This window comes from Phalacrocorax carbo, chromosome 6 (genome assembly GCF_963921805.1).
Source record: "Phalacrocorax carbo chromosome 6, bPhaCar2.1, whole genome shotgun sequence".
NCBI classification, from domain to species: domain Eukaryota; kingdom Metazoa; phylum Chordata; class Aves; order Suliformes; family Phalacrocoracidae; genus Phalacrocorax; species Phalacrocorax carbo.
Genome location: NC_087518.1, coordinates 46,286,467 through 46,314,192, shown reverse-complemented (window position 1 = coordinate 46,314,192; position 27,726 = coordinate 46,286,467). Strand labels below are relative to the sequence as shown.

The 27,726-nt window shown below is 41.7% G+C and overlaps 1 long non-coding RNA gene across 5 annotated transcripts; it reads left to right on the top strand.

The window, feature by feature from the left end:
* The first annotated feature begins 394 nt into the window (after positions 1-394).
* On the top strand, positions 395-27,726 carry LOC135313939 (uncharacterized). Of its 5 annotated transcripts, XR_010373442.1 has the most exons (8): positions 395-661; positions 11,539-11,651; positions 11,755-11,850; positions 14,105-14,238; positions 16,187-16,260; positions 17,693-17,790; positions 24,655-24,752; positions 26,440-27,726. It is a non-coding gene; the product is annotated as an uncharacterized LOC135313939 (long non-coding RNA). The 5 variants fall into 5 exon arrangements; XR_010373441.1 differs by lacking the exon at positions 24,655-24,752 and having other exon boundaries at positions 396-661; XR_010373444.1 differs by lacking the exons at positions 16,187-16,260; positions 17,693-17,790 and having other exon boundaries at positions 397-661.

The window sequence follows — 27,726 nt, the reverse complement described above, 5'->3', positions numbered from 1 at the left end:
TAAGTAGAAAGGATAAGACTATAAGGAAAATAAGTAGCAATAAACCTTCAAATGACCAGGGGTCTGAGTGGCATGACCTAGTGTTTGGCCAACTCAGATACACATGTTGCCTTGGCAGACCTTGGAGCTTGGAAGAGGGCAGATAGATGGGAATGCATCCAGCCAGCAAGGACCTATAGAGAGGGATGATGCCGGCCGGCACACTGTGTGTAGCAGGTGATCATGGACTATTTTCAGGTGAATTAACTGCATTTTTTGAAGATGGAGTGATCAGATCACTGTGGGGGTGGGGTGGGGTGGGGTGGGGGTGGTGGGCAGAGTCTAGGTCACTCAGAGGAAAGCAAGTAAAAGTTTGGGTTAATTATTGATGGCAGTTTGGCCTGGGCAGGGGGGAGGGAGGTGAAAGGGAGGTAGCAGAGGATGGGGCTGGCATCCTGGGACCGCGGGGGAAAGCTCTAATTCTTACACCCCCTTCCCCTCTGACTCCACTTTTCATTCATGAGTGGTGATTCACTGTTGTCTCTTATTATTCTTTCTCCTGTGTATGGATTTAAAGCACCCAGTCAGTATGGAAAATAGCATCCCACGTAAATGTCATCTGCTCTGTGGAGAAAAAACAAGAAGATCGTAAAGTTTCAGCAAATCTATGCCAGCCTTACTGGTGAGTAACATGCACATGATTCCCATCAAGTTCTGATGAGATTTTGGGTTTGTGGTTTTGCCTCTGACTCTTCACTTTGCTGCTGATTAGCACATTAATGGGTGGCAGTTGGACTAAAGATGCCTCCAATACGTCACAAATGGAGAGCCTGTTCCACTTGAGGAAATTAATGTGCCTCGCAGGTTATCAGCAGGTGATGTTTCATATTTGTCAGCTTGGCAACAGTATATGGTATGAGGAGCTGAAGAGTCCTCAGTGGTAACAGTAACATTTCAACAAAGTAATTTTCTAACTTATTCAGAATACCACAATATTTTAAATAGTAAAAAAACGAAGTGGTAAAGTGGTTGCACTGAGGAGTTGCTCTGCAGTGTTAGGCAGGGGGTGCGGAATAATACTTTAACTCAAGAGTTGATTGTTAATTATGAGCCAGCCAAAAATAAACCCATCTCAAAACATGCTTTGTGTAGCTGCTTGTGTGTCTTTTTGGAAAAGCATGAGAAATCATAAAATATCCCAGGACAGTGAGTAATGAAAGTGCATAACTCTGTTTCAGTGATACAATGGGATGAAATTAAACCTGGAAGTTACACTTGGGGAATTTGAACATGCATAGGAGTTCACTGGCGGATCACTGGGCTGTACCTGAATGGTGCTCAGCATCCATTGCTAATCCCACACAGTAACATACAGGAAAAGGGAAAAAGAGGAGCAGAAAACATGCACAGTAGGGAAGGATGGAGTTAAAAAGGGCTCTTTCTACAGCATACATCAGATAACAGAAAGCCTGTGGAAGGCATTGGTCTGTCAGGTCATTTACACCAGAGGTAAAACTGTGTTGGTATGTCCTGTCAATGACACTGGGCAACAGACAGCCAGGTCCAGCTTTATCATAATCTGCAAAAGATTCTGTGGTTCAGGCTCAGCTGGGGCAAACCTGTGAGGGGCAAAGCCAGGGGTACACCATCTGTTTTCTTGTGCTATTTGAAGAGCACATAAAGAAAGAGGAAAGAAGGAGCAGGTAAGACAAAAAGTTTCTTCACCAAGGGCTTATTGATCCACAGGGGATGCAGACATGCTGCTGCAGCAAAAGATTTCAGTGCAGATTGCTTTCATGTTATCCTTCTGCAACTGCCAAAGCTCACACTATCGTACTCAGCAATGCTTGCATTACAGTCACTCTTGTGACTTGATTTTAATGGCAGATCACACAACAGCACGACACATTGTTAAGTGTTCCCATCCAAACGATCACACACTTCTGTACTTTTTCTACTGTCTAACATGGCAGCAGAAATGCCAGAGAAAGATTTTCGGGAAAGTTATTTTCAGCCTTACGGATTTCAAATTCTTCCTTGTTTCTTCCACAGGAGGTAACAGTGTTTGTGCAGATTCCAAATCTCACAGCACAAGATGATTCAGGGAAAAGTTTTGGCTTCTGGATTATACCTCCCCTAACATTTACACTTTTCCCATTTGTCTGAACACTGAACTGAACACTCAGTACCTAAAACTCTGGGGTTTGAGTGGAAAATGTTAGACCAATCCCTGGTAACCTTCAGAATCTAAGTTCTGAGCTTTATTAAGGTATGTCTTGAAACCAATTTTGAATATGAATATTTTAACAAATGTTTGGGTAACACATAGCATTTCCAGCCTAATGACTAGGAAGAATATGATCCCACAGTATCAGAGACACATAATAGCCTTTTATAGAACAGGTTTTTAGAAGGCAGGAATGCTGCACATGCTTAACAAAGGAACTGAAAGGAAACGCCCAGGAGCACACATTTCTCTGGCAGTTAAGGAGCAGACTTACCATGTTGTTCAGCCTGAGAAATAGATCAGTGCTTATCCATTATTTTGTGCTAATGAGGAGCATAAGTTTAAAAAGAATAGGATCTCTTAATAAAGCAAAAATATAATCACAATCATTGTTCTTATTTTAGCATAAGGAAATACAGTAGTTTCATGGCGCAATTACATTATTAGAAACAATTTAAATGTCACCTTATATCTCTACAGAACATAATTAATGTCTAATATGCCAAGAATGTTGTTGGATCTTGTACTAATTTCATTTTCAAAACACAAGAACTTTAGACGTGAAACCCTGTGTAGCCACTAGCTCTCAGTGTTAGCAGTTTTACACAATATTGCTTGTTTACATGGAAGTGATAACTTCTCACATCACTGTTTCTGCTGTGGTTGCAGTTCCCAGGAGCTCTGAACATCGTATTCTAGAGGCTGAGTGCCATTAGATAGGACTGAGGATTTCTTAGACTTCTGCTGTCTATATTGATACTGTGCCCTTTCCCACAGTTCAAAATCCTTTGCTCCATAAGAAGACACTGAGCTTCATGGCTAATGGAAGTGCACAGGCCTCTCAGCATGGAGAAGGATCCCCAGCAGCACAGGCAGCTTGGTACAATAGCTGTGGATGGGTAATAAAGAAGAAAAATACACACAAGATGCACATAGCTGGTACGTAACCAGGAACTTGGCTGGACAGAGGGTTAGAGATGGTGCGATGGGGGATTCAGGTTAAATATAGACTTGTGATATTGCTGTCACAATGGAAAGACTCTGACTTCTCCTGTGGAATGCTTCTGCTTACTGCTTTGAGCTGCTTTGAGGGGAAGCAATTGCTCTTCAGCTGCCAAGGTCTTACAGCTGCAGGTTCCATTTTGTATCTGTTGACTCCCTTTCTGCTGCATACCTGCACCCCTGGCAGGTGATGTTTGTAAAGCTGAACCTCTGGGGAATGATCAGTAAGCAGGTCTCTAGTGCCAGAGATTAGTCAAGGTGGCGTAGCAAGAGAGAGCTGCTCTTCCCCAGACAGCAGCAGCACACTCCAGCCAGTCAGAGCTTTGCTGCCTAGTGTGACAAGTGGAGATCTGGACGCCCACTGAATGGATTCAGATATTTTCTGTGTACTGGGGCTGAACAAAATACTTAAGGACTACCAGGCAAACATCGCATGACCCAGCCAAATTAGTTTCCTCCATTTTCCATTGCATTTTCCAGCAGCAAAAAGTAATGAGAAATACTTGGCTGCTGGTATTGTCAGCGACATCTATTCAGAACCGAACAGTTTATCTGGATGCTACAGTATCAGAGCAAAAGCCTCCTCACCCATTAGTGCTCTGAGACCAGCTACACTGGGCTTCTGCTTCCACTGAGAGCTTCTGTAGTATGTGTCAAACATTTTTCAAGTCTGTGTTTAAATTCCTAGGAAAATACAGGCTTGACTCACTCTTGGACAATGCTGTGTAGCCCCGAGCCTCCTGGTCTGCATCTGTGATTAAGAGTGCCTTTGACAGGTCACAGCTGTAAGCAGAAGGGGCCTGATGCTGCCCTCCTAGGCACTGGTGTAAGTTGGTTTGGGTTCTTTCAGAGCCCCTGGTATGAATGGCTCTAACCAATATGAGAATTAGCCCTTGACTCTTAACTAAGTGTTGTGATGCTTCTAAATTTGTCACTTTTGTGTCTTCTGTGTTTTAGTTTCTCAGATAACTCTTAGCACATACTTAATTTTCACTGTGAGTATGCATCAAGGTCTGGGCCAGAATGTCCGCTCCATTGTGCTTGGTGCTACATAGTTGTTTTCCACACATTCCTTTCCCCAGCCCTTCCAGCATGTTACAAGGTTAGACAGAGAAAGAACTGTGGGGTTTTTATAAATCCACTGAGTTAGGATTTTTTTTTGAGAGGGGAAAAGCTGTTACTTGAAGTACTTTTATACACAGAAATAATATTTTTGTCACCAATGTTTGATGTGTCTACCACTACCGGAGTACTGAAATCTACAGGAAATATAGAACTACAGTAATAATCTTTTTATTCAGAACTTCCTATTCACCCAAGGACATCCTAAGTACCTACATGAAACTCAAGAGCACCTAAGTGATACATGTGATCATAGAGAAGGAGAGGTCCACTGGGACATCTGCAGCATGTAGGTGCTTTAATGCAGTTGACTTTGGTGACATTAGCACCTAGATGCTTTGAGACACTCTTAGGTGCTTACCTGTGTCCTTAACTGTCTCAAAAATGTCTTCAAACCCCCATCTGTATGGGTGATGGGATGGTGGGAAATCAGGGGAACATAAAGCTCCTCTAGTAGCTTGAAAAATAGTATGTGAACACTCTTAAAAGGTACTTTGTTTTTCTGTAGCCCAGTCTCCCCATTTCTAAACAGAAGTGAGTGATCCTAGGTATGCTGTAGAGGTAATGTTTAGTAGTCAAGTGCTGTCTGTTCCAAAGTGCTTTGCTCCTGAACCCAGCCATGGTTGCTTAGTGACAACAACCTAATTGTCTCTCATAACTTTGACTAAGCCAAGCATTTAAAAGCGAGAAAGTGAAGTGCTAAGGACAATACAGCTCTCCTGCTGTCCATATAACAAACTAGGTTTGATACTAATCTGTTTTCTAGAGCAGACAAAGGTATTTGTTTGCTGTTCTTCTCCAGTAACTTTATTATTCCCAAAAGTATTATAGAGAATTACATTAATTGCTATGGTAATCATAACAGGAAGTAATTACTTTCAGCAAATAACAATTACTCCACCTTCCCAAATTTGTTTGTGACCACACCTGGCCTTAGTCCTAGGTTTATAAGAATCATTTTCCTGGAAACTAAAAAAAGAATAGATATTGCTTGGTCTTTGGTAGGGAAGGTTTGCAAATCTGCATGCTAGGGTCTCTTACCCTGCCAAACCCCAAGGACATAAACAGTTACTTTAAAATCTTGTTATTTTTGTAAACATCTCATTGTATTGTCAGGGATGGCTTAGGACTGCTTTTTATTTGTGATTAGTAGCTTGGTGTAGAAAAAAAGGCAAATGACCAGGACCTGGCAAAAGGCTTGAATCCACGTAAAAACTGGGACTGTTTTGGTTTCACTTGAGATAATCCACTCTGTTGCTGTTACTTTCCTTTCTCAGGACTTTAAAGAAGGTACCTATGTGAATATTGATTTGGGAGAAAATCTTCGGCAAAAACATTACAGGGCAAAACCATTTGCTGTGTTAACGTATGATTGTTACTATGCAAACTGATCAAATACTGTGGCATTAACAGTACTAAAATGTTATAGAATGCTTCACAAAGACATTGTGATGTCTAAAGATCAAATTCTTTGCGTTAATACCATGTATAATAGCTTTCGTCTGTGTTCCTTTTGTTTTTTAAGCAAGATTTGTATTTTACCCAGTATTGCTTGATAAACTGCTTTTTTTTTTTTTAAAATCCACTGTGCCTGACCTAGATTGAAAATTTTCATTGATAAACAGCTACAGCAGTGTTCAGATATTCACAGCAGTATTCCTCAACTTTGCTAATATTCATTAAACCTGGCAGAATGAGAAATCCCTAAACTACTAATTACCAAGGTGCTGTGCTGTTCACATAAGTAAACTGGAAAACATTTTGTCCTTGTTTTGTACTAGGAAAGATGGATGGCATTTCCTGCTCTGTTTGTGCTCTCCAGTGCAAGATCAGCACTGGAAAATACCCAGGGGTACCGATAGCCGGGGATGCTTTAATCTAGCCAGGGTGAAGGTGTAGATGGAGGATCAATAAAAATCGATGCCCTGTTTCCCACTGAGCTTCCATGTTCAGAAGTGTTCTTCAGTGACTCCAGAGAAGTACAATTTATAGCTGGAGGCTGGAGTCAGCACAGCAGGCTAAGAAAATGACAGGGAGCTCCCAGTAAGTTGGCTCACTAAAATCTTCCATAGGTACTTCAGAGCCCAGGTTCTCTTTGCCATGACACAAGTACATCCCAAATCCATAAGCTGTGTTTCCTCCCTGTAGCAACTGTATTTTCTCAGGAGAAAGAACTCTACAGTGCTAAATAACATTGATGTTTTTCACTGCTACATATTTCTAGTACGATGATTTATGGTCCTGGGCCTGATAGCCAGAGTAACTAGATTCCCCGCGGGTTTGCTGACTGAGAACATTTGTCGAGCCCTGAACAGCATAACATATAAACAGAATGTTAAGGCTAGATTTGCTTTTAATCTCTGCTTTGCCCTATGTGCCAGCAATTTGGAGGAATAATTGATGTTACCTTGATATCTAACGGTCTGCCTACACATTTTTATGAGCAGACATGATCTCACTCTGTGCTTGCTAGGAAAATACCATCTCCAAACAATGGGTTCGCAAAGCCCTGGCTCTGTGATGATATCTGCATTTGCTCAGCTTCAGGACTGTGCTATCATAGATGTATGGCTCACAGCCAGCCTGAAACACAGGCTGGGAGACCTGAGGAGAGACCTGGAGAAAAGAAAGATGGGCCAGTCTTAAGGAAGTTGAAGTGAGGTTTATAAAACAGATTGTAGCTAACTTCTCCGCCAAACCATGTGAATTAAGCACTTTGCTACATATCCAGATATCTAAATGTAATTAAAAATCTTACTTGTGAATTAATATGACTGGAGTCAGAATTCATCTTGCTAGGTGCTTTCTTTAAATGAAATATAACCTAATTATACATACCAATTATCAGAGAAACTCTATCATAACTCCCTCAGTACAGTTACAGAATATGATCCTAATGGTTTGGTGTTTTGGACAGTACAATGCTGCAAGTGTGGGCATCATGTGATTTTTAAGAGATACACAAAAAGTATGTGAACTACCATTTACACATGTTGTCTTCCAATACCCATTTTTCAAATAGCAGTTCAGTTTTCCAGTTTTGTTTTTGTGGCTCAGAAGAGTAAACGACTGAAATAAAACAGCTTTTCCAACAAAGCCATGTAATTAAAACTTGACACTTAGCCACTAAAGAATTCCCCAGTGGCCAAATGAAAACTAAAGAGTGTTGAGGGGTATTAGTGATGTGCTAAATCATGTCTGGCTCCCAAATTTGAAACAATCAGAATTAGTTGAGAAAAAAAAATGCTTCATTCAAGTCAAACTTTAAAAGATACTGAATTATTAGAGTAAGGTAAATTCACAGGGAATGTGAAGGACAGCTGGGAATGTGAACTAACTACAATATGTATATGTAGATTGTGAAAACCAAATTGTTCAACAAAATTGTAGCAATGTTGGGTTTTGTTCTTTTCCCAGACAATTAACAAATCAGATAATCTCTCTGTTTTACCACCAACAAAAAAGCTGAGAAAGTCCCATTCTGATGTGCCAAAGGACTACAAAAGAATATGTCTAATTGTAAAGCCTGGGTCCTGCCATTGCCTCATGCAGACTTACCACTGACAACTGCTCTCCAACTACCTTCCTGAATACACTAGGCCACTGGCTTTTGGCACCTAAATTCTCTAGGTTTGCTGAGATTTCCGATTGCCATCATGGAATTCATCACCAGAACAAAATAAAGAACTTGAAGCACAAATGATGGGTAAGATACTGCACCTTGTATTGCAGAGCTAGTCAGAGTAGGCTACTTCATTCCTGAGTTTATAAAATTAGCTCTAATTATCAGGATTTTAATGCATCTGCAAGATTATGTAAAGGACCGTGGGCAGTCATCATACGAGGCTGAACCAGCACCCTCCAAAGATAAAGACTGAGTTGTTGCAAGTTATGCTACAAACGTGACTGTCTTTAACATTGGGTGTAAAATTCTTACCCTCTAGGGGAAAGGCACAAGAGAGCTTGTAATGCTGGATGACTAGTCAGTTATATCCACAGGAGCTAACACCTGCCTACGATCCTTTCAGATTACCCAGAATCTTACTGGAAGAAGAATGCATATAATTTCAGTAGCCAAATAGTATAAATAATAATGAAGTAAATTATCCTCTGAACAAGCTATTGATCCTCAATGTGTATATGTACATTTTGGGAATATGGGAATTTTAAAATGCTTGCTAAGTGTTTATCAAGACTCCACAAAAGTGATGTCATCTTTATTTTATGCAATTCAAATGTAATTCACTTTTGCTATTCATATTCCCTGTTCAAGTGAATAAAAAATATTTTACACTTTTAAAGATTACAGTATTTGCATGAAGAACAACAAGCAGCTTTCTTTTGGCACCATGGGAAAGCTGCAATAACCATTTCTTTAAAGAAAAGACATAAATGCCATTAATCTAAATTACCAGGGAGCAGATGAGGAGACTAGCCAATAAATCATTTATTGTTATAAAATAAAAGCATCCTTTTATGCATATAAGCGTCAGTGATACTGGGATAGTTAAGACTCCATTAAGAAGCTTAAGAACAAAATTCGCTATTTGAGTTTCCCTAGCATGATCTCCATGACCTTTAATTATTTCATCGTGTCCATGTGGTAACTTCGTTATACAATCCTACTCCCAGTCTCTTCTGGGAATCCTCCTCTTGCCACCTTCTTGCTTTTGACATTAGGCTTGCACCAGTCTGTACTTAGGCAGTGTGTCCTCCCTCCCTTCCACCACAACCCATTAGTTTCTAGCACCGCTTACCTGCTATGCTCCTCCCTGCTCTTAAAGTACATTTGACTGCTTTTCACATTAGTAACGAGGTTGGGTAAGACAATTACTAAATGCTTTGCCATGTTTTGTCTCCCAGGAGCTTGCAGAGATCTGGGAGGACACTTCTCTCTACAAGAGCTACACTGACAGTCTCCTGATCAACCACATTTGTCCATAGACTTGTTGATTCAGTTCTTTGTAATAATTTCCACAAGTTGGCCTAGTGGAGCTGTAAGCCTCAGCAGTCTTTTAATTCCCTGTAGATCCTCTTGGGATACTTTTAAAATCGCACTGTTCACCAGGGAGCCAGCAAAACACTTGAGCAGTTTTGACTGTCACTTCTCTCCAGCAGAGAACAGCCCTGGCATGCACAGATGCTGCCCCCTCCCTGTATGCTTCCCAGCTCCCTTCACCTGCCTTCAGCCAGGAAGAAGTAAATACAAGTGAGAAAATAAGATGGAATCATACAATGATCTAGGTTAAAAGAAACAACAACAACAAAACCACCAAAACCCAAAAAAACCGACACAGACTAATTTTAAGTTTACATTAACCATGGTGCATGAGCTGTCCCATCTTGGCATGCCCCAAGGACAAATATTTTATGTATGACAAGCTCTTCACTGAGTCTCTGGAGTACCCAGAACCACAGGTTCAAGGTGAGCGAGAAGGAGTCTTAGGCTTTACTATAGTAATAATTAAAATACTTTTAACTCAGTAAAATGGCCTCAGTTTGGCCAACTGGCAGGCCAAATTCCTAAACTCAGGTGCTGTGAGAAGTTTGGGCTTTTTCCACAATCTTTATTCATTTCCTGGTTGTAGGGTTTTAATCAGTTTGTTTGGGAGATGCTCCTTGATGAGCAAAACACCAAAGAATGACACATCTTAACATCCTGCAGTGACGAGATTTGCCATTTTGCACGTCATCCACCATGGATTCACCCAGGGAGGAAGCAGCTCTAGCTGGAGGTTGGAAGATCAGGGCAGGAGGCTGTTGTGATTTGGAAGGATGCAGGGAAGAGCTGCTTGTGCAGAGGGCTCAGCCACTCCAGCCAGCAGTTATGGCAGGGTTAGTCCCTTGAGTAAACCCACTCCTAAAGGGCTGTGGGGTTTCCATGGAAGGGTGCTTCAACTCCTCATCTGCATAAGCAGGAATAAAAGTCACCTGCCCTCAGTTGAAGACCATGTCCAGCAGAATGCTCTTCTGAAGTTATCATTTGTGGGAAAGAAAAGCAAAGCGGATTTCATAGCCTGGTTTTAGTCCCATGTGGTTGTTTTTTTCCCCAAACTAGGGATTTCAATTGCAAGAACCTCTGCATGAAGTTCTCTTTTTCCCTTTGTACCATTGCTGACATACTGAGCTGCGCACCAATGCAAAGTTGAGCAGACAGTGGCTATGATTACGGCCCTGCAACATTTTGATAAGAGTTTTCTGTGTCAGACTGTGATGCAGTATAAAAAGCCTATTTGTGTTAGACTATTCCAGCTTAAGTACTTGTGCACTGTTCACACCAGCCTCAGCTAGACAATAACACAGTGCTGCATCATGAAAATTTCTAAGTGAAGGCAAGATGTTCCAAAAGCAAAAGCCAAAGTATTCTGAACAGATGTAAAAACACAACCACCAGCTGTTCTTTGAGACGCACCAAATGAAAAGACTTTGAGATGGACAAATGAAGTCCCAGTGATATTGGGACTGATCTAAATTCCTGCATCAAAAACCTGTGGAAATGGGGATTAATCACTATAGTAGTTGCAAAGATGGAGCCAGTTGCAAACTGCAGTGCTGTGCAGCACCTGCCACTGCTGCAACATGCTCCAGCTTAGCTCAAATAGGGTGCACGATTCTCCCTCAGCCATTGCAGGGAGTAGGGGCTTCTGCTTGCAAATCAGGCTCGGAGTATGGCAGCTCAGGACAAAAATCCTCCAAGACAGAGCAAGTCTTTAAGTTGAGAGAGATACTTTACACTGCATCACCTTTGTGTGATCCAGTGTAAAACACTGCCAGATCAGGATGCTGCATTTTACAGATCCATGGTGAAGATGTAAATGATCACATGGTGGGTAAAGCTTGGAGCAATGAAGGGTTATTTTTGTTGGTAATGGAAAAAAAGGTGGTGGTGGTGAGGGAGTCAGCATTTAAGTGAAGGTGGGAGAGAGCAGAGTGTCTTTTCCAGTGCAGGGGCTCCAGGGCCTCCCCCTTCTGCTGTGAGCTGTGGGGTGAGGGGAGCCAGGGGTGGGCGCTCTGTGCTGTGGGTGCTGCACGCCTCAGCGCTGTGCTGGCGTGGGCCTGGGAGGTGGAGGGTTCACCCGACTGAAAAGGGTGTGCTGCTGCTCATCTCTGCTCTGTCTTCCGCAGACACGATGCAATCCACTGGGCTTATTTTCTGGAATTTGTCTTTATTCTGATTTTAATTTTTCTTTCTGTTTTTCCTCATCCAGCACAGGATGCTTCCCAGGACAGACCTCTAGAGCAGAGCTGTCCCTCTGTTCTTCCATGGCCATCTCCTCCCACTGCAGCTGGTTCTTGAACAGGAATCCAACTGAAGCAGCAAGTAGGTTTTGCACACCAGTATCTGTAGGTTTTGCACTCTAATATATATTAGTCCTCGGTAATTCTTTGCAAATCTCATTTGTTTCCTGTGCTTATTACTATAGGTGTAGTTTCCAAAGCACAACTCACGTGGAAACATGAAGCATATTTAATTTAGGCATATTCTCAGAGCTTCTTTGCTGCGGAGAGAGCTTGCTCAAGTGAGTGAATATATTTCATTCTGCAAAACTTACTGCATTGTTTTGTTAGACACAGACATTACCCACAACAAACATTTTTAATTAGTGGCTCTCTAGCAGTCATGTTACCTTTCTCACTTGCCTTACAATGAGGACAGTTAATTTCTGTGTTTATCTGGTCTACTTGGGATGTACATGATGTGCTAATGAAGAGGGAGAGAACAATAATGACGCTTAGCACTTATACAGCACTTATTCCATTTTGCTGCATAAATATTAACTGATGAATCTTCAGAAGAGCCCCAAGGAGTAGATTAATACTATTATCTTTCTATTTAGAGAAATAGAAGCAGAGAGGTGAAAGACAATATGAAAAGGAAACAGAAGTGCACAGATGTACTTTTCTAAGCTTTTTTATAGCATATGAAGAGGCCTGCAGATGTTGTTTATAACTCTGCTTACAGTTTGCATTTAGGTGTAACAGGAATATTAAATCTTGCCTTCCTCTGGTTTTACTGGGAACTTGACAAATGAGGAGCAGAAACATCCTTAGAATTTAACTGAAAGGTGTGAAAGTTAATCTGTCAGGGAGGATTTTTCTTCAAAATGTTTTATTTCAACAGGCATTAAAGATAGTAAAGACTTGGAAGCAGAAGGAATAAAAATCACTTATCTCAGTTAGGCACTGCTTCCTCGCCATTCTGCTTTCTTCAGAAGTAATCATCCTGCTCCTCCATGCGCAGCCCTGCTTCAGTACTTTCTGGGCTGCTTTTGTGTCAGGTGCAGGTCCCCACACCACAGTCCCTGGACCTGTGTTTTAAACTCAAACTGAGCAAGAAAAAAAGGGACCTGTTTTCAGACAGATGATAAGCACTGGCTGTTCTATTATCCTCCCTTTGAAAAACTCTCCGGTACTTCTTTAGTGACATTCTGAAATTAATCCCTTCAACAATTAAGATATTTCATTCTCTGATAGCATTACTGTCCTTGAAGAAACACAATACATAAATGAATTTTATAGCTCATATTCCTTGAAAGATGCATTTGTCCTTTCAAAACAGAGACATTGTGTTCTTAAAATCCATTTTTAATTGAAAACCCTCCCACTGCCTACATACAGGTGTGGATGTTTTCTGATTACCGCTAATCAAACTTCAGGGCTGATGTGCTTCCTGTTCAAGGGAGAGTGAGATAAACTCGTATTAATGAAAGAGGGGAAGCAACATTAGTCTCAGGGGTTAAAACAGATGGGCTTTTCTTGACTTCTATTAAGTTTGCAGAGAGTGAGTAAAAATTTATTTTAGATAGAGCATGTTCAATTAGATGAAATGTTTTTATATGGAATATATAATGAAAAATGTGTTTATAAACTTAGTGATGTCTCCTCTGCAAGTTGAGGTATGAGGGTAACCATGTTAGTTTGCCTCCTCTCTCTATGAAGAGTGGTGCTGCAGCATCTTGTGGTTTAGCTTGTGGATAGCACAGCTGTACTTGGGGCCAAACACGCAAAGATGTCACCACAGCTGATTTGCCAAGAGAGCATTTACTACTGGGTGAAAGGAGAGACCCTGATAAGAGTTTTGAGGCAGTAATGATAAAACTGAAAGTGCTTCAGCAGGCCAATGGAGGTAGATAAGTTCTCAGAAGTACAACTCCTCCCTCCTGCTTGCCATCAGTGTCACCGTATTGACACCATGGCTGGTCTTGACATGCTTTCAGCAGGCACCTGGGGTAGCCTGTGCCTCTGCTCTCAGCAGCTGCCTGGCATGTGCCAAGCAGGAGAAACTTTGTGAGTACTTGCACGAGAAGCCACTGCACACCTTGTGATTCTCCAGCTGCTTTGTGGGCACTCCAGCGTGAGTCTGGTGTGTCTTGTCAGAGTAAAGGGTTAAGCACTTCTTTGGCATATAGGAACCAAAGCTAAAGACAGATTAAAGAAATCAAAGCATGTCATCTGTAGTTAGTTACCTCTGGTTTTAACAAGTTTTTCAGGGTTTTATTCCAAATTACCACAACCTGGAGTTGAGGGCAGATTCCAATAACCATTTCCAAAGCTGAAAGTGGTGCTGAGGACCCCGCCCTCTGCTGTGATCAGGTCCATTGGGGTAGCTACCTGAGTACAGAAGACTTTCCTCCCCAGAGTCTTTTTTTTCTAAGGTATTAGCAAATGTACAAATATTACTTTGACATTGTAGGTAGACCTGCCTTCTTCAAGTCTTCCCTTAATGTACCTTGTATACCTTAGGTAACACTTTTTTACTTCTTGTGTTATCAGGGCTGCCATGATGCTTTGTAGATCATGCACCATGAGAAACAGTGGTTGTGCTTATACCTTTGTGGAGTTGTGGCTTCCAGCTCACTGTGGACTTGGCAGTGAGTCCCTGCTGGTGATTTTGCTGTCTGTATTAGGTAAGTGATTTTTCTCAGTTAATGTTCCTCTCTCCACCACTCTTACTATTAGTCCTATTGTCCTGCCACCATAGCCATTTGTTGTTGCAGTTCACATCTTTTAGTGGATTTAGCCATAGAAAAAGGCTGTATGACCAGCAGTCTGGGGGAGACTGCAACCATGCAAATCTGCACTCACTGGCCTCTTACAGTCAGGGTAGTGTGTGCCACATGTGGGCTCCTGCAATGTCTGCTGCCTTCTCTGATGGAATTTTTGCTCACACCGGTTTAATGCTTTGTATTTTTTGGTTCCAGAAGAAAAACAGTGAAATTACTTGCAGTGATGTCTCAATAAATTTTAATTTCAATAAAATAAACCCCAGGTGATCACAAGACGAAGAGGCTGTTAGTGACTCACACTGTCACTTTTGAGGTTTTTTTAAACAAGGACACCTGCACAAAGCACTGCACTTAAAATTGTTCATTTGATCTGAATTGGCCCCATTCAATCTCCTGGCAATCACAGGAACCACAAACCCCATCAATGTAATTTTATTTTCTTAAGTGAGTAAATGCAACCATGTGCTGTGTCAGTATGGTTAAATTGAACATCAGTGCATCTTCTAGTCATTCTGAACCTTTCACAGGCAAAAGTATTTCTAAATATTTCTCTTCCTTGCAGCTTCCTCAGGTACTTTTGGGGGAGGTGCCTCTCCAGCAGGGTCTGGTAATTGCCTGTGGTTTTCCAGGAGTCAGTAAGGGCAGGTGGATGAGGCTGATCTCTTGTGTGAGCCCATCAGCTTTTGAGAGAGACTTAAGGCAGGGACTAGAACATGTTAAAAGCCATGGGATCCTAGCAAGTATGAACAACACAGTTGTCTCATCCCTCTGCCTTTTAATGGAGATTGCTGCCTCTAATATATACAAACATATTGATTTCTCTTTCGAGTCAGTGATAAAACGTGTCTTTGCAGCTCTTCTTTTTGTTAGGCTGTTTGTTACTTGTGGCAATAAATCATGATGTTGAGCTAAATGGAAACTATGGTTTGTTACGCTTGGTGCTCCAACTGGGGCCATCAGTCTGTTATATCCAAGGAGAGCAGCCCACGGTTGGAGATGCTTCCTCCTCAGCTGTACCTGAGAAGCCCAAAGCAAGGGGCTAGGGAGTTATAGGGAGTCTGGCAATTCTTCTTAGTGTTTGCTGGAGCTACCAAGCTAGGACTTGGGATTTTAAATTGTGAACTCTGAGACATGAGGGATGAAGTGAATATTAATTCAGTTATATATATGACCAAAGCCCTTCCTGGGAGGGTGACAAGGACAGCTCAGAGTTTTAATGCAGAAAGCAAATGGCAGGATGTGCAAACAGGATCTGGTGATAAAACACCTTGGAAATATGAGAGAATTCAGACTGTCAGTGAAAGCGCTTTGAAGCCTTCTGCTAAATGAGGTGCTTGAAGGGAAATGGGCTGAGTAATTGGGTTGCACCAAGAGCCTTTTTACTGAGCTGAGCGGGTGGACAAGTTCTGTTTTCACATGGTCCTCACTGGGCTTCCTCCGATTTCCTTTGTCTGAAATGGGAAATTTGGGCTGAAAAAATGATATATTAAGCCATCTGTGCAGAAGACGATATATTCTTCCCTATTCCATTTCATTGAACAAACCTTTAGAGGCCAATTTACCAGATTAGGGCTGGAAAATGATCTCAGGTTGCTTAGTCAGATCAACAGCTTTGGCCTCTCAGCTGCGCTTCCCAGGGCAGTGACAGAGCAAGGCCGCCTGTGCCAGCAGTGGACACTCTGCCAGGGACTCTCTTTTCTGGGGAACTGGACCACAGCACTGGAGAGCATTCATTTTCAAATAAAAGTATTTTAAATAAAACCAGGATGTAGTGAACTTTATAGCACCTCCCCTAGGACAGAAACTGGGAGCAGCAGGTTACCACTATTTGCTTTTCCTCTAATTCCAGTTATTAGTCAGCTGGCTGGGAGTTCTGATGCAATCTTTGTACTGGTGTGAAAGTAGCAGCATATCACGTGGCAGGTAAATCTCTTTTCTTGCCAATAAATAAATAAAGCAGTTTATTTCTAGAATATTATTGCAAGGACAGCACTAAAAATAAAAATGAAGAGCAGTTACACTTCGACACAGCTGAAAAATAAATCTGGGCCAATCCTTATCACTAGCGTAAGAGGCCACTCTCATTTATTCTGCCTTTTTCTTTCATTGCAATGAACTGCAGTTTTACATTGACCCTTTGCTAGCTATCTTTTCTGTTGCTGAGGAATTGTATCTTGTCTGCACTTCCCAGCATGCTGAAAGGACTGTTGTTCTTCACCTGGTTGTAGACAATGCCCTACTGTAGTCAACTTGAACCAAATTAACACTTGAACGAAGCAGGGCTTCCCTTAGACTGCCAGGACTTCTGCATCTGTGCTGCTGTTGGAACGGGCTCATTCTTGCTTGCTTGCATATTGTCCTTTTACTGCATTCATTCACTGTATCCGTGGTGGTTGAGGAAATCATCAAATCATAGAATCATAGAATACTTTGGGTTGGAAGGGACCCTTAAAGGTCATCTAGTCCACCCACCCTGTAGGGACATCTCCAACTAGATCAGGTTGCTCAGAGCCCTGTCCAGCCTGACCTTGAATGTTTCTAAGGATGGGGCATCTACGACCTCTGTGGGCAACCTGTGCCACTGTTTCAACAACCTCATCGTAGAACATTTTTTCCTTATTCTAGTCTGAATCTATCTTCTTTTAATTTAAAACCATTACCCTTTGTCCTGTCGCTGCAGGCCCTACGAAGAAGTCTGTCCCCATCTTTCTTATAAGCCCCCTTTAGGTACTGGAAAGCTGCAATAATGTGTCCCCGCAGCCTTGTCTTCGCCAGGCTGAACAACCCCAATTCGCTCAGCCTTTCCTCATAGGAGAGGTGCTCCATCCCTCTGATCATTTTTGTGGCCCTCCTCTGGACCCGCTCCAACAGCTCCATGTCCTTGTGCTGAGGGCCCCAGAGCTGGATGCTGCACTACAGCTGGGGTCTCACCAGCGCAGAGCAGAGGGGCAGAATAATTTCCCTCAGCCTCGTGGCCATGTTTCTTTTGATGCAGCCCAGGATACTGTTGGCTTCCCTGGCTGTGAGCACACATTGCCAACTCACGTCCAGCTTTTCATCCACCATGATGAATCATGAGGTTTCTGCTGGGAAGATCAATAACCGCAAGAAAAAATTTCCTGCAGCAATTGTGAAGCCTCCAGTAGAGGTTAGATAGGGCAGATAGCTGTCAGATATGATAAATACAGATAATTCTGGCTTGGGACAGAGAATTAGACTGCATAACTGCAAGGCACCTTCTAGCTCAATTTGCCCAGGTTTCTATATAGCACATAGGTTATTAGTATGCATATTAGTGTCCCAGTGTGGTGCATTTTAATATCACTCATACTGCAATAAAATTTTATTTCCCCAGGAGAACATTCATGCAAAATTACCTTGTACTCTCTGCAAGAATGAAGACAGTATGACTTTTGCATCTAAATACAATGATGCTTTCATGACAGAAAACTGGTAAGCAGTGGCTGATATGCTGAAGAGCTGTGCCAGGTGTGAGTGTGCCCTGAACAAGGCTGGGACACACTTGAAAGAGGTGCCTCTTGAACAAACTAGGAAAAGCAGAGCCCCAGATCATGAGGTGATCACGAAGGATTGGACCACTGGGAAATAGCTACATTTGCAGAAGAGACAGAGAGAAGCTATGTAGAAATAACATGGAGAGTTCAATGTGTTTAATAGGAAGATAGGAGCTGTCTCAGTCTGGGCCATTGTCTAACTTGAGGGACCCACTCACTGGACTGTTAGTACTTCCATGGTCTTGGATTCAGGGCAGTTCTTTGGTTATGGCTCCTGGATGCCAAAGTGAAGGAGAGCTCTCACTTTTTGTGCAGCAAGACCCTACCGTTTAACTTCTTCAGCCTCTGAAAAGAGAGGTTTCAGCCCTCACATCTTCCCAACAAGAAATGAAAAGCAGGTCCTGCAGGCTCAGCAAACCAACCTGCTAATCACCTTCCGTCTATTCTTGAACTAGGCAGGAATGGTGCAAATTCCTGGAAAATAGCTAAACCCTGAATGCAGCTCCAATGCCTCCCGTGTTCCTCCTCCCGAAGCTGCCTTCTCTTTCCTCTGAGCCTTTCTGGTGGGCAAAATAAGCAGCCCTGCTTACAAAGATAGAATCATTCAGCATGTGCACCAGGCGTATCCCTGAATTATCACATTTGCTCATATTGTCATCAGGTAGAGCCACAATAGAAAACATAGTGGGGGAAGCGGGGAAGCAGTATAGCCTTTCTGTATTTGTGACTTTTCCTCTTTTTATCCTAATACAGATTAGTGGTGTCAGTATTTGCTTTTGCTGTGCCACAGGATTTGGTGATTACAAATCACCACGAGTCCTCATCAGGTTCCCAGCTACCTAGTGTTCTACTCTTGTCCACTCACCACATTTATTACCTCATTTTCTCAACTTTTATCTGAGGTCTGATGGTTTCTGTTCATCTGATAGACCTGTTTTTGCTTCCTCATCTGCCCTGTCATTAGACTGGTCTCCAGTTTCCATAGAGAAAGCAAGCCTCACCTTGCCCTCTGAATCAGGGCACCTTTGTTGTGTTTCATGGCTGCAGGACATTAGTTTGCTCCAGGCACTTAAGTAGAGAAAAAGATATATTTGATTCCCTCAGCATAACAGTAATTTAAATGAGCGCAGCCTCAGACTACGGAGGGACTACAGAGAGCAGGTTATTGTGCAAAGGTCACTGCACAGAGGCTTAATGAAACGGAGTTTCATGGAGCACTTGATGGCAAATGAAGGCGATACCTTGAGGTCTCGAGAGGGGACAAGACTATTCTCATTCTTCTAATGCAAAAGAAACAATGTCCTTAATACAGAAAGCCAGAAAGATTAAGAGACACTGATTATAGCTTCCAGGCATTAGCTGTGTTTGCTGTGACCTGCCCCTCTTGTTAGCATGAGACTGGCTGTGCATGTTATTCCTCATGAGCTGCTGCTGCTGCTGCATGTGGCTAAAAAGAAATACATCTGGCTGGAGCAGCTGAAGATAGAGTGTACTATGTCCTGTGCAAGAGGGCAGAGAAACAAGCCTCAAACCTCTCCTCCCATTAGTGCTTCTCTGACAAGGCAGTGGCCAGCAGGAATACAGAGATCTACTGGAGCAGCACCTGGAAGGGAAGGGTGCAGCAGGGCCAAATCACATAACTCGATGCAGTGGTATCATCTGGAGCTGTTGCCTACCAGAAACGTGGCCAGTTGTGTTTCCTGTGCTCCTGCAGGAATGAAAAAAAACAGAGCAATGTTTTCATCTTGTTAGTTCTGAGTGCCCAAATACCAACTATTCGAGGCTAGCACTGGTAGCCAAGGGAACAGTCCTCCCACAGGAAAATAAGAAAACCACAGCTGAACAGCATGTAGAGAGGACAGCACACAAAAGGCTCGCCAGATCATGAGAACATTTGGGTTTTGTTGTGGGGTTAGGTTTTTTTTTTTTAAGTAGACATGGCTAGCTCTAATCTTTTATCCATTCTGAGCGCTTAGACTGCCTGCAATCTGAAGTGCTGGGGCACTCTTCAGCCTTTAATGGGTTCTGAAAATGCTTCAAACAGCTATTGCAATCCCATCAAATAAATGCACAGCTGGGTCTGAACTAAAAAACCTACTCAGTTTCCAAAAATCAGACCTCTGTGTGTGTGGGCACTTACCCACTGTTTCAGCCCTGGCTACAGATAGAAAGTAAAGAAGCCCATGATAAAAGACTACATTTCTGTTCCAGCCCTCACCATCTCTGCCCCACAAGGGGTTTAAACTCTGCAGGCCTTTATTTAATAAATGCACATTAACAGCCATGTGTTGGTGCCATAGGGGCATATTCCTGCTGGGAGTTTCACCCCATACGGACTGTAGAGGATTTAACAAAGGAGATCTTGAACTTGTGAATTATTTCTGTTTCCGGTTGTCCAGATACTTTGCAGGTGTCTGAGAGCTAATGTGATCTGACTTGGGATTATATTCCAGGAAAGACCTGATCTGAATACACCGTGATCTGGATCTGGTTCCTTCATTAAATTAGCAAAACAGGCTTTGGATCGTGATGATTTCCTTTAGCAACACACATACCTGGGACCAAGCTCTGGAAATCGTCATCTCTTTAACTCCAGAGCTAAACAAGGTAGTCTGGCATCCATAAGGAGTCCTAGCAGGCTTTCTTTTGCACACAGTGTTACTGTAGCCCTTGCTGTACTCTGGAGACATCAGGGAAGAAAGCAGTTTGATATGATGATTTCCTGGGATCAGGAGATGCTTCAAGGGCCAGATTGAATTACTTGTTCTTTTCTTTTACTGATTGAGCAATGAGAAAAAATAGAATTCACTTTGCAATAATTAATCAGTTGATCTCATTTTGTATAAGGACAGGTAAATTCTAGCTAGAAATAATTCCTCTGCTATGCAATTTATGCTGGCTCATTTTTGTTGTGAACGCTTCCTTCTCTTCAGACTCTCATATTTTGATCCTGCGTTTTTTTCTTCAACAGCTCTGCTATGAACTATCTCCTTGGAGTGTTCAGGCCAAGCTAAGTTACACTCCAACAAGTCCTTTAAAACAATCACATAGGTCCCAGTTGAGGGAAGCTGATGCTTGATGTGCTGCAGAAAGTGTGCAGGGTCCCTTTGGTGTTAACTATATTCATAGACCGAGCAGTATTGCACATAGCAATTTCTAACAAGAAACAGTATTTATGTTTGTCACTTATTAGTTCAAGCCTCCAAGCACAGAGAGTACTCAATCAATTCCTCTCCACACATTCATCTGATCAATTTGCAGTGTCATGACAAAAGCAGAGAACTATCCCATATCCCAGATTGCACAAGGACCTTTCTGAAAGAAAATTTTCCAGTATTAAGGTTCAATGCAATTAGTTTTCAAGGTTATATCTGTTCCCCCAGTCTTGCAATATCTCTGATTCAGCCTAGTGAACAAGAACTGAATCAAAAAGCTTTGTTCTTTCATAGTTAAACATCAAAAGATGTTACTAACTTTCTTTCTATCACCTTATCTTTGTCCCCAGGAAACATTAATGCCTTTCAAGAGCACTAAGTGAAGTGTGAGCAGCCTGAAGCTTGCTGCTCTTCAGCAGCGTTAGCAGTAGGCTCTTAAGCACCAGGTGTCTTTCCTTGCCTCTGTGTGCCATTTTCCCAGGTTGTGTGTGTGGTGCTGCCATTGCACTCTGACAAAGGACGTCACCTTTGGCTCTCCAGAGGGGGACGTTTTGACTGGGGCTTATAAGATGTAAAACTTTTCCACGGTTTGGCTTGAAGTTCTCATAGATTGTTGCAACATATCTGGTTGTGGGATGACAGCAAGTATTCTGGCTCAGTACTGCAAAATGCTGAGGGAAAATATTAACTGAAATCAAGTGGAGGCTATTTATTTATTCAAATCATAGGTCAAACCCCTTGCTTGAAATTGTTCCCCAAATATTATAATTGCAAAAATAGTACATGTAAAATGTTTCCAGGACTCTGCTATGGTATAAATACAGCCTTAGGTTGCAACTTGTAACTGCACAATGTCTAAGACAAAATCATCCTGCATTTGAACAGACTGAATGCTTTACATTCTTAACTAAGGATCACTAGGGACACATGCAGGTACTGCATAATAAAATACATTCTGACCATAGGCTTTAGTTTAACACATATATCAAGGTGCATTCGATTAGGAAAGAAAGTTCACAGAGAATTAGAATTGATCACTAGGGTTCACCTATCTCCTATAATTTATAGAACTGTATTAACTAGCTTTTAATTTGTTTTGCAGTTTAAACCATCAATGGATCAGCATTGTTACTAGAGTGTGATAGTGTGATCTAGAAATATCCATAGCCTGTTGTGGGAACAATGAACAGAACAGTCAGCAAACATCACACTTAGGTGTTTCATGCTGTAATACACAGAAACCAGAAATTAAAAAGCCATTTTAATCACTGCAGAGACATTTTGGTTAACTGTTAAATGGTGTGGGAAGTTTTTACTGTTTGCTATAACAAAACCTTTCTGCTGCTCCTATAGAAACCATCCCTTGTATTGAATTTGCTCACACATTCTGTGGCTTTTGTAACTGTGTCAGTCCCTGGCATTCTCTGCTGTCAGTCTCTGGGTTCTAAAGAACGTGTAAAACTCATAAAACCCAGCAGAAAAGAACTTACAATAGGCCCAGAATTTCAAAAAGATCTAAAGCTTTTTACCTCAAGTTATACATAATATCTCTGAGGGCCAGCGTCTGTTCATCACAAATACCATGGTGTGTGAGCTGTCAGTCTGAGACAGGTTTGGGTCCCTGTAGCAGCTAATGTCACTCTATCTCAGCCTACCTGACAAGTAAGATACTATATGTTTCCTTTGTACCCACTGCAGAATAAATAAGCAAAACAATGCCATAGAGAAAACATTCCACTGAAGAAGGCACACAAAATAACCTCCCTGAAGGTAACACGGCAAGACGCTCGCAGTGTTGACAGTGTCACAGCTTACTTTCTCTTCAGCAGTTATTAACAACACTTATGCCGAGGTGGCTATTGCATCTTTCCCAAAAAATACTCCACAAATATTACCAGAATAACATTCAAAGGCCAGTTTCCCATCTTAGTTTTCTTGGCTTGTAAAGAATTGATAAGTCCTTGCCATGCTAAATATTTTTTGGAGAAGAATCGGCTTGGGCCCCTACTGATATCGTGTGGTCTGAAGTAAGTCAATAGCTGCCTAGTGCCTTGCGCTATAGAGATAATACAGGTTTCCTTCTCCGGAGTTTGCAGAAAAGGCTGTTGAAAAGCAATGAGAGTTTCCTGGGCAGGAAGCTCTATAGGAACACGGCGTGCTTCCAGTCCTGGAAGCAAACCAGCTCACTGCTTTTCAGTGGTTTTGTAAGACAGTTAAATGCTCAGACCAGGCCATTAAGTGTCACACCAGGACTGTCAGTATAAGGAACTTCTAATATAAATTCACGTTAGCCTCATCTTCAGGTTATGAAACTACTTCATGGCCAAACAACGAACATTTTTCTTTGATGGCTTTCTTACCCCAGCTCTGTATGTAATGGCTCTGTGAGCTGAAAAGCACCTCCGTGATTCACTGGGTGAAGTGCATGAGAGTGCTGTGGGTGACAAGTGCTGTATAAACGTGTGGGGTTTTCATCTTTCTTTCTTCTGTTTTACAGAAGCCTCTCAGTTGCTGAGAAAAACTCTCCAGGGTGTGTTTAAAGGGTGTATTTCAGTTTTGCATATACAGAATGAGGTCTGACAGAGATCTTATAGAGAACTCCCACCATACTCGTGAACTAGAGTGTACGTATGCATTTCAATTATGCTGTTCACAAATCCCCATCTGAAATCACCACTCCAAAGTGGCCTTAACTTTATTGTTCCATATGACACAAATTTCTAGCGGATCTAGGGGAAAAAAGGATTACAAAAACCACTATATTACAACCATGTTACCGTATTACAAACAAGACTGTAAAACAAAGCGTGTATGTAAGAAGTATAAAACATCACATTTGGAGCGAATATACTATTAGTAATTGTAACTACTGCTAGAGTAGAAGGCAATAACAACAAATTAGAAATATGTGATATAGTCTGAAATTGCTGTAATTAGTGGTTATTGCGTTTGCTTCAAGTGTGGATACTGAAAAATGAAAGCCCTGGGAGGCTACAGAAACAGCATACAAAAGTCAACGTTGAAAATTTGGCACAGAATTGACCATTAAAGTCTTAAGATTCTTGGATAAATCTGCTTTGTGTGGATTCTGGGCCATACTGTTGATACAGTGTCTGGAAAATTGGAGCAGGATACTAGTGTTTGATACTGAAATATGTACGAGGGACTTTGTACAATCCTGAATCTTAGATTGCGGGTCTCTGGAGAAGGGGTGTCATTACAGGTGCTCACAAATGGCCTAATATCAGGATCTGAATTGAACACCCAGGTGTTATCCCAGCACAAATTATTGCAATAATAATACAACTAGATATATTGCTTTTTTCTAATCCGTTTCTTGGCTGTGCCATTATTCCTCTTCTTCCATTTGCCTTCTTGCTTCACTCTCAGAAAAAGCCCAGTCCTGAGCAGAACAGTATCATTCTGAGGTCTAGTGGAATTAGATGCTGGGAAGTGCAAGGGAAGGAGGAATACTTCCTTCTCCATCTACCAAAAGAGAACTGCTACCTGGGAGAGCTCCTCTCTCAAATGATGAAGTGAAAAGTTGCCAACAGAGTGAATTTCTTTCTGCACAGAACAAAATGTTTTTAGTGTAACAAGGAACACTATTATTTTGCTTTCTTGGTGCGGGGATTACACATATAAAGTCTCTCAGACCCTCCACCTGGGTGGGTGTGTACAGCTACAAGAACTACCTTCACACAAACATTGCAGAGAGGAGTTGTTACTGACAGCTGAATAAAAGGTAAGCAAGCTGCAAAACTGATTTTATTACAATATAACACAGAAACAGAACCACCAGAACAACTCCGTTTTTCTGGTTCTACGTCATGTGGCTTCTTTAACGGACAGCATCTTTTGTCCAGAATTAATCCAAATGACACTTAATGACACAACATGATGTGGCACCAGTGGTTTTTACATCAGTACAAAACCAGCACTCCACTGGTGATCCTTTCACAGCTGCAGGAAGCATTCTGCAGTGAATGCTTTCATCATTTAAAGCTATGTACTCATAAGTCTATTTAATTAATTAGAGTTGGTCACCATTCCTTCTGAAGTATGTTGCTGCTTCATTGAAGGAGGTCGGCTGTATGCTTAGATCAACACAAACAAATGAAAGAGAAGCAGGCAGTGGTTTAGAAGCTGTGAAGCTGAGATAAATTCCTTTATTTCTTAGACAATCCACTGATCAACAGGTCTTCCATATTTCCAAGTATGCTATTATGATCACATATCTCTCACTTTTTCTTTATGACCTCATAGGCTTTGCAGGAACAATTTTCTTCCCAAGAGGACATAAAATTTAGCCTTTGTAACATCAAGTAAAAAGAAATAGCAGGAAGATATCAGCCTTTTGGTAATACCCTCATAATATCAGAGCAAGATGGTTATAAGCCAAGATCTGCAGTATAATTTTCACCTCTTAACGGATTTGATTACGTCTCCTGAGCATGATCTCTAGGTTGAGAACAGACTGCTATTAGTAGAGTCCATAGCCTCTGCTATAGACTGCATTAACCACATATAATATGCTAAAATGAGAGTGGCTGATTTTTTTTTTTTGATGCTTTGTCACTTTGGAGGGAAAACAGTCAAATAGGAGAGTGCCTAACCCATGTAATGCATCTGTTACAGTGTCATTGATACCTGTGTAAAAAAGATATAGACAGGTCTGGAACAGGCTGTTCAGAGACAGCCTGAAAACACTTTAAACTGTTTTTGATGGTGTTTTAGTGTAACAAAAGAACCTTCCTTAATTTGTGTTTGCTTTTTCAACTGGTGGTACAAAATTGTATAATAATTCATATACTTATCTGTACTAACACACTTAACAGCTTTTATGAGAATAGTTCATTTTATAATATTTAAACTCTGCAAGTCTCAGTTCTCAAGTGCTATGAAAAGAACTCCCCACAACATGCACTTTAAATGTGGCTTGAATTATCTGCAATGCTGTCACTTTAATTCTGGATGTTCCCAGCTGCCTGTTTGCAGTGTTGACTGGAGGTTCTCCGGGGGGATCACTGACAATCATTAGTTCTCCTGGAAGAAAGCCTGCTCTAGTGCGGTGCGGCAGGTTCGTTTGGACTGACAATGTGAACGCGCCACTCGGAGGCAATGAGCATTACAAGCTCAAAAAAAGGATCAGGGCGTCAAATGTCACCCAATTGTCCAACACCTTGAGCCACCTGTAACTGCTTACTCTGTACACATGGCTTCCCAACTGTTTTATTACTAGACTGAACCCTCCGCACAGGTAGCATTTACTTACCTTTCCCAAGTGAAACAAATGCCCGTAGTAGTACCTAGCAAAGAATCAGGCAAAGTGTGTTCCTCTAAAAGAGCTTTACCTTCTTGAACTGCCATAAAATATTAACTGTGTTAACAGAAAAATTAATCTCACTTTGTCACCACTGTTCTTTTTTCAGGCTGCCGAAAACAAAAGCCATAGGCCTTACACCCACGGCATGCAAGAATGGTTTTCACATACTGCCATCTGTCGCTACAGTGTGCCTGTTTATCACTACACTATGCCGCTGGGGTTTTTATTCCAGCAATAAGCATATCCCTTCCAAGAAGTCTGTTAAAAGTGCAGTTAAGTTTGAAGAACTGCTTTAATTCATACATGCTCTGCCTGAGACAGCATACAATGAGATCCTAACAATTCTGCTTTCAATTGTGGCAATAGCCAAATGAGTGTTGTTTTTTCTCCCACTTATTTCAATAGTAAGCTTCTATCTTTATTCAGACCAGTGTTCTAAATCAGCAGTAAATTTACAGCAAAACGTATACACACATATCACAAACTTTGCATATATTTATACACATCAAAATTATAAAAGATTGTGTCAGTGCATGAATACATTTACATGTACTGCCCTACTTTAATTTAGAGTGCCATTTCAAAATGTATGTTTCGTTGTGGTTTGCATATATATAAACTATGGATTTGAGTCCAAAATCTGATCAGTGAGCACCTCGTTCCCTAAATCTGTATTACAAAAAACAGAACATAATGTTTTAGAAGCTGTCAGGAAAGTAAAACGATTTGTATGTAATCGAAGAAGGGGTGCTCACTGCACGTTGGAGAGCAATCCTAAAGCAGTCAGGCACACACGGCTCTCAGATACACAGTGACAAACCACTTGGCAAGTTGCTAAAAACAGCATTCAGGCTAAAGGTATTTAAAACCTGCGCGCACCCCCTGTCCGAAAGGGAATCTCCTGCCTTGGATACTTATCTGTAGTTCAGTAGAACTAGGCCAATTCCTAGCTCTTAATTCCTCTACAACCTGGAGCAGCTCTCTTTAAGCTCTACCCCCACAGCTCATCTGCCCAGCAGAGCTAATTATGTTCCTTTCTCTCCTGCCTATTTGATTTGCAAGGTCTACAGGCATAGATGTCTCTATGTACATATTGGCATACAGGCTCACGACTGTTTTGTGCTTGGCATCATCTGAATGTGACCTAAATGTTTCTAGATCTAAGCTGACCAGTAAAAAGCCTCACTCTCAGGACCTAGAGCAGCATGCCCCAGCCCCCGACCTGCAAATGTCACAGCAAGAGGCACAGTCCAGGATCAGCATACAGCCTGGATGAATTTCTCACGAAGTTGACAGTACAAGCAGAGGGCAGTATTTCTGTGGCCAAAGAGAGCAAAATAAGCACGGTATTGAAGCAGAAGTGGTGATAATTAAATATCGTGTGAAAGCAGCT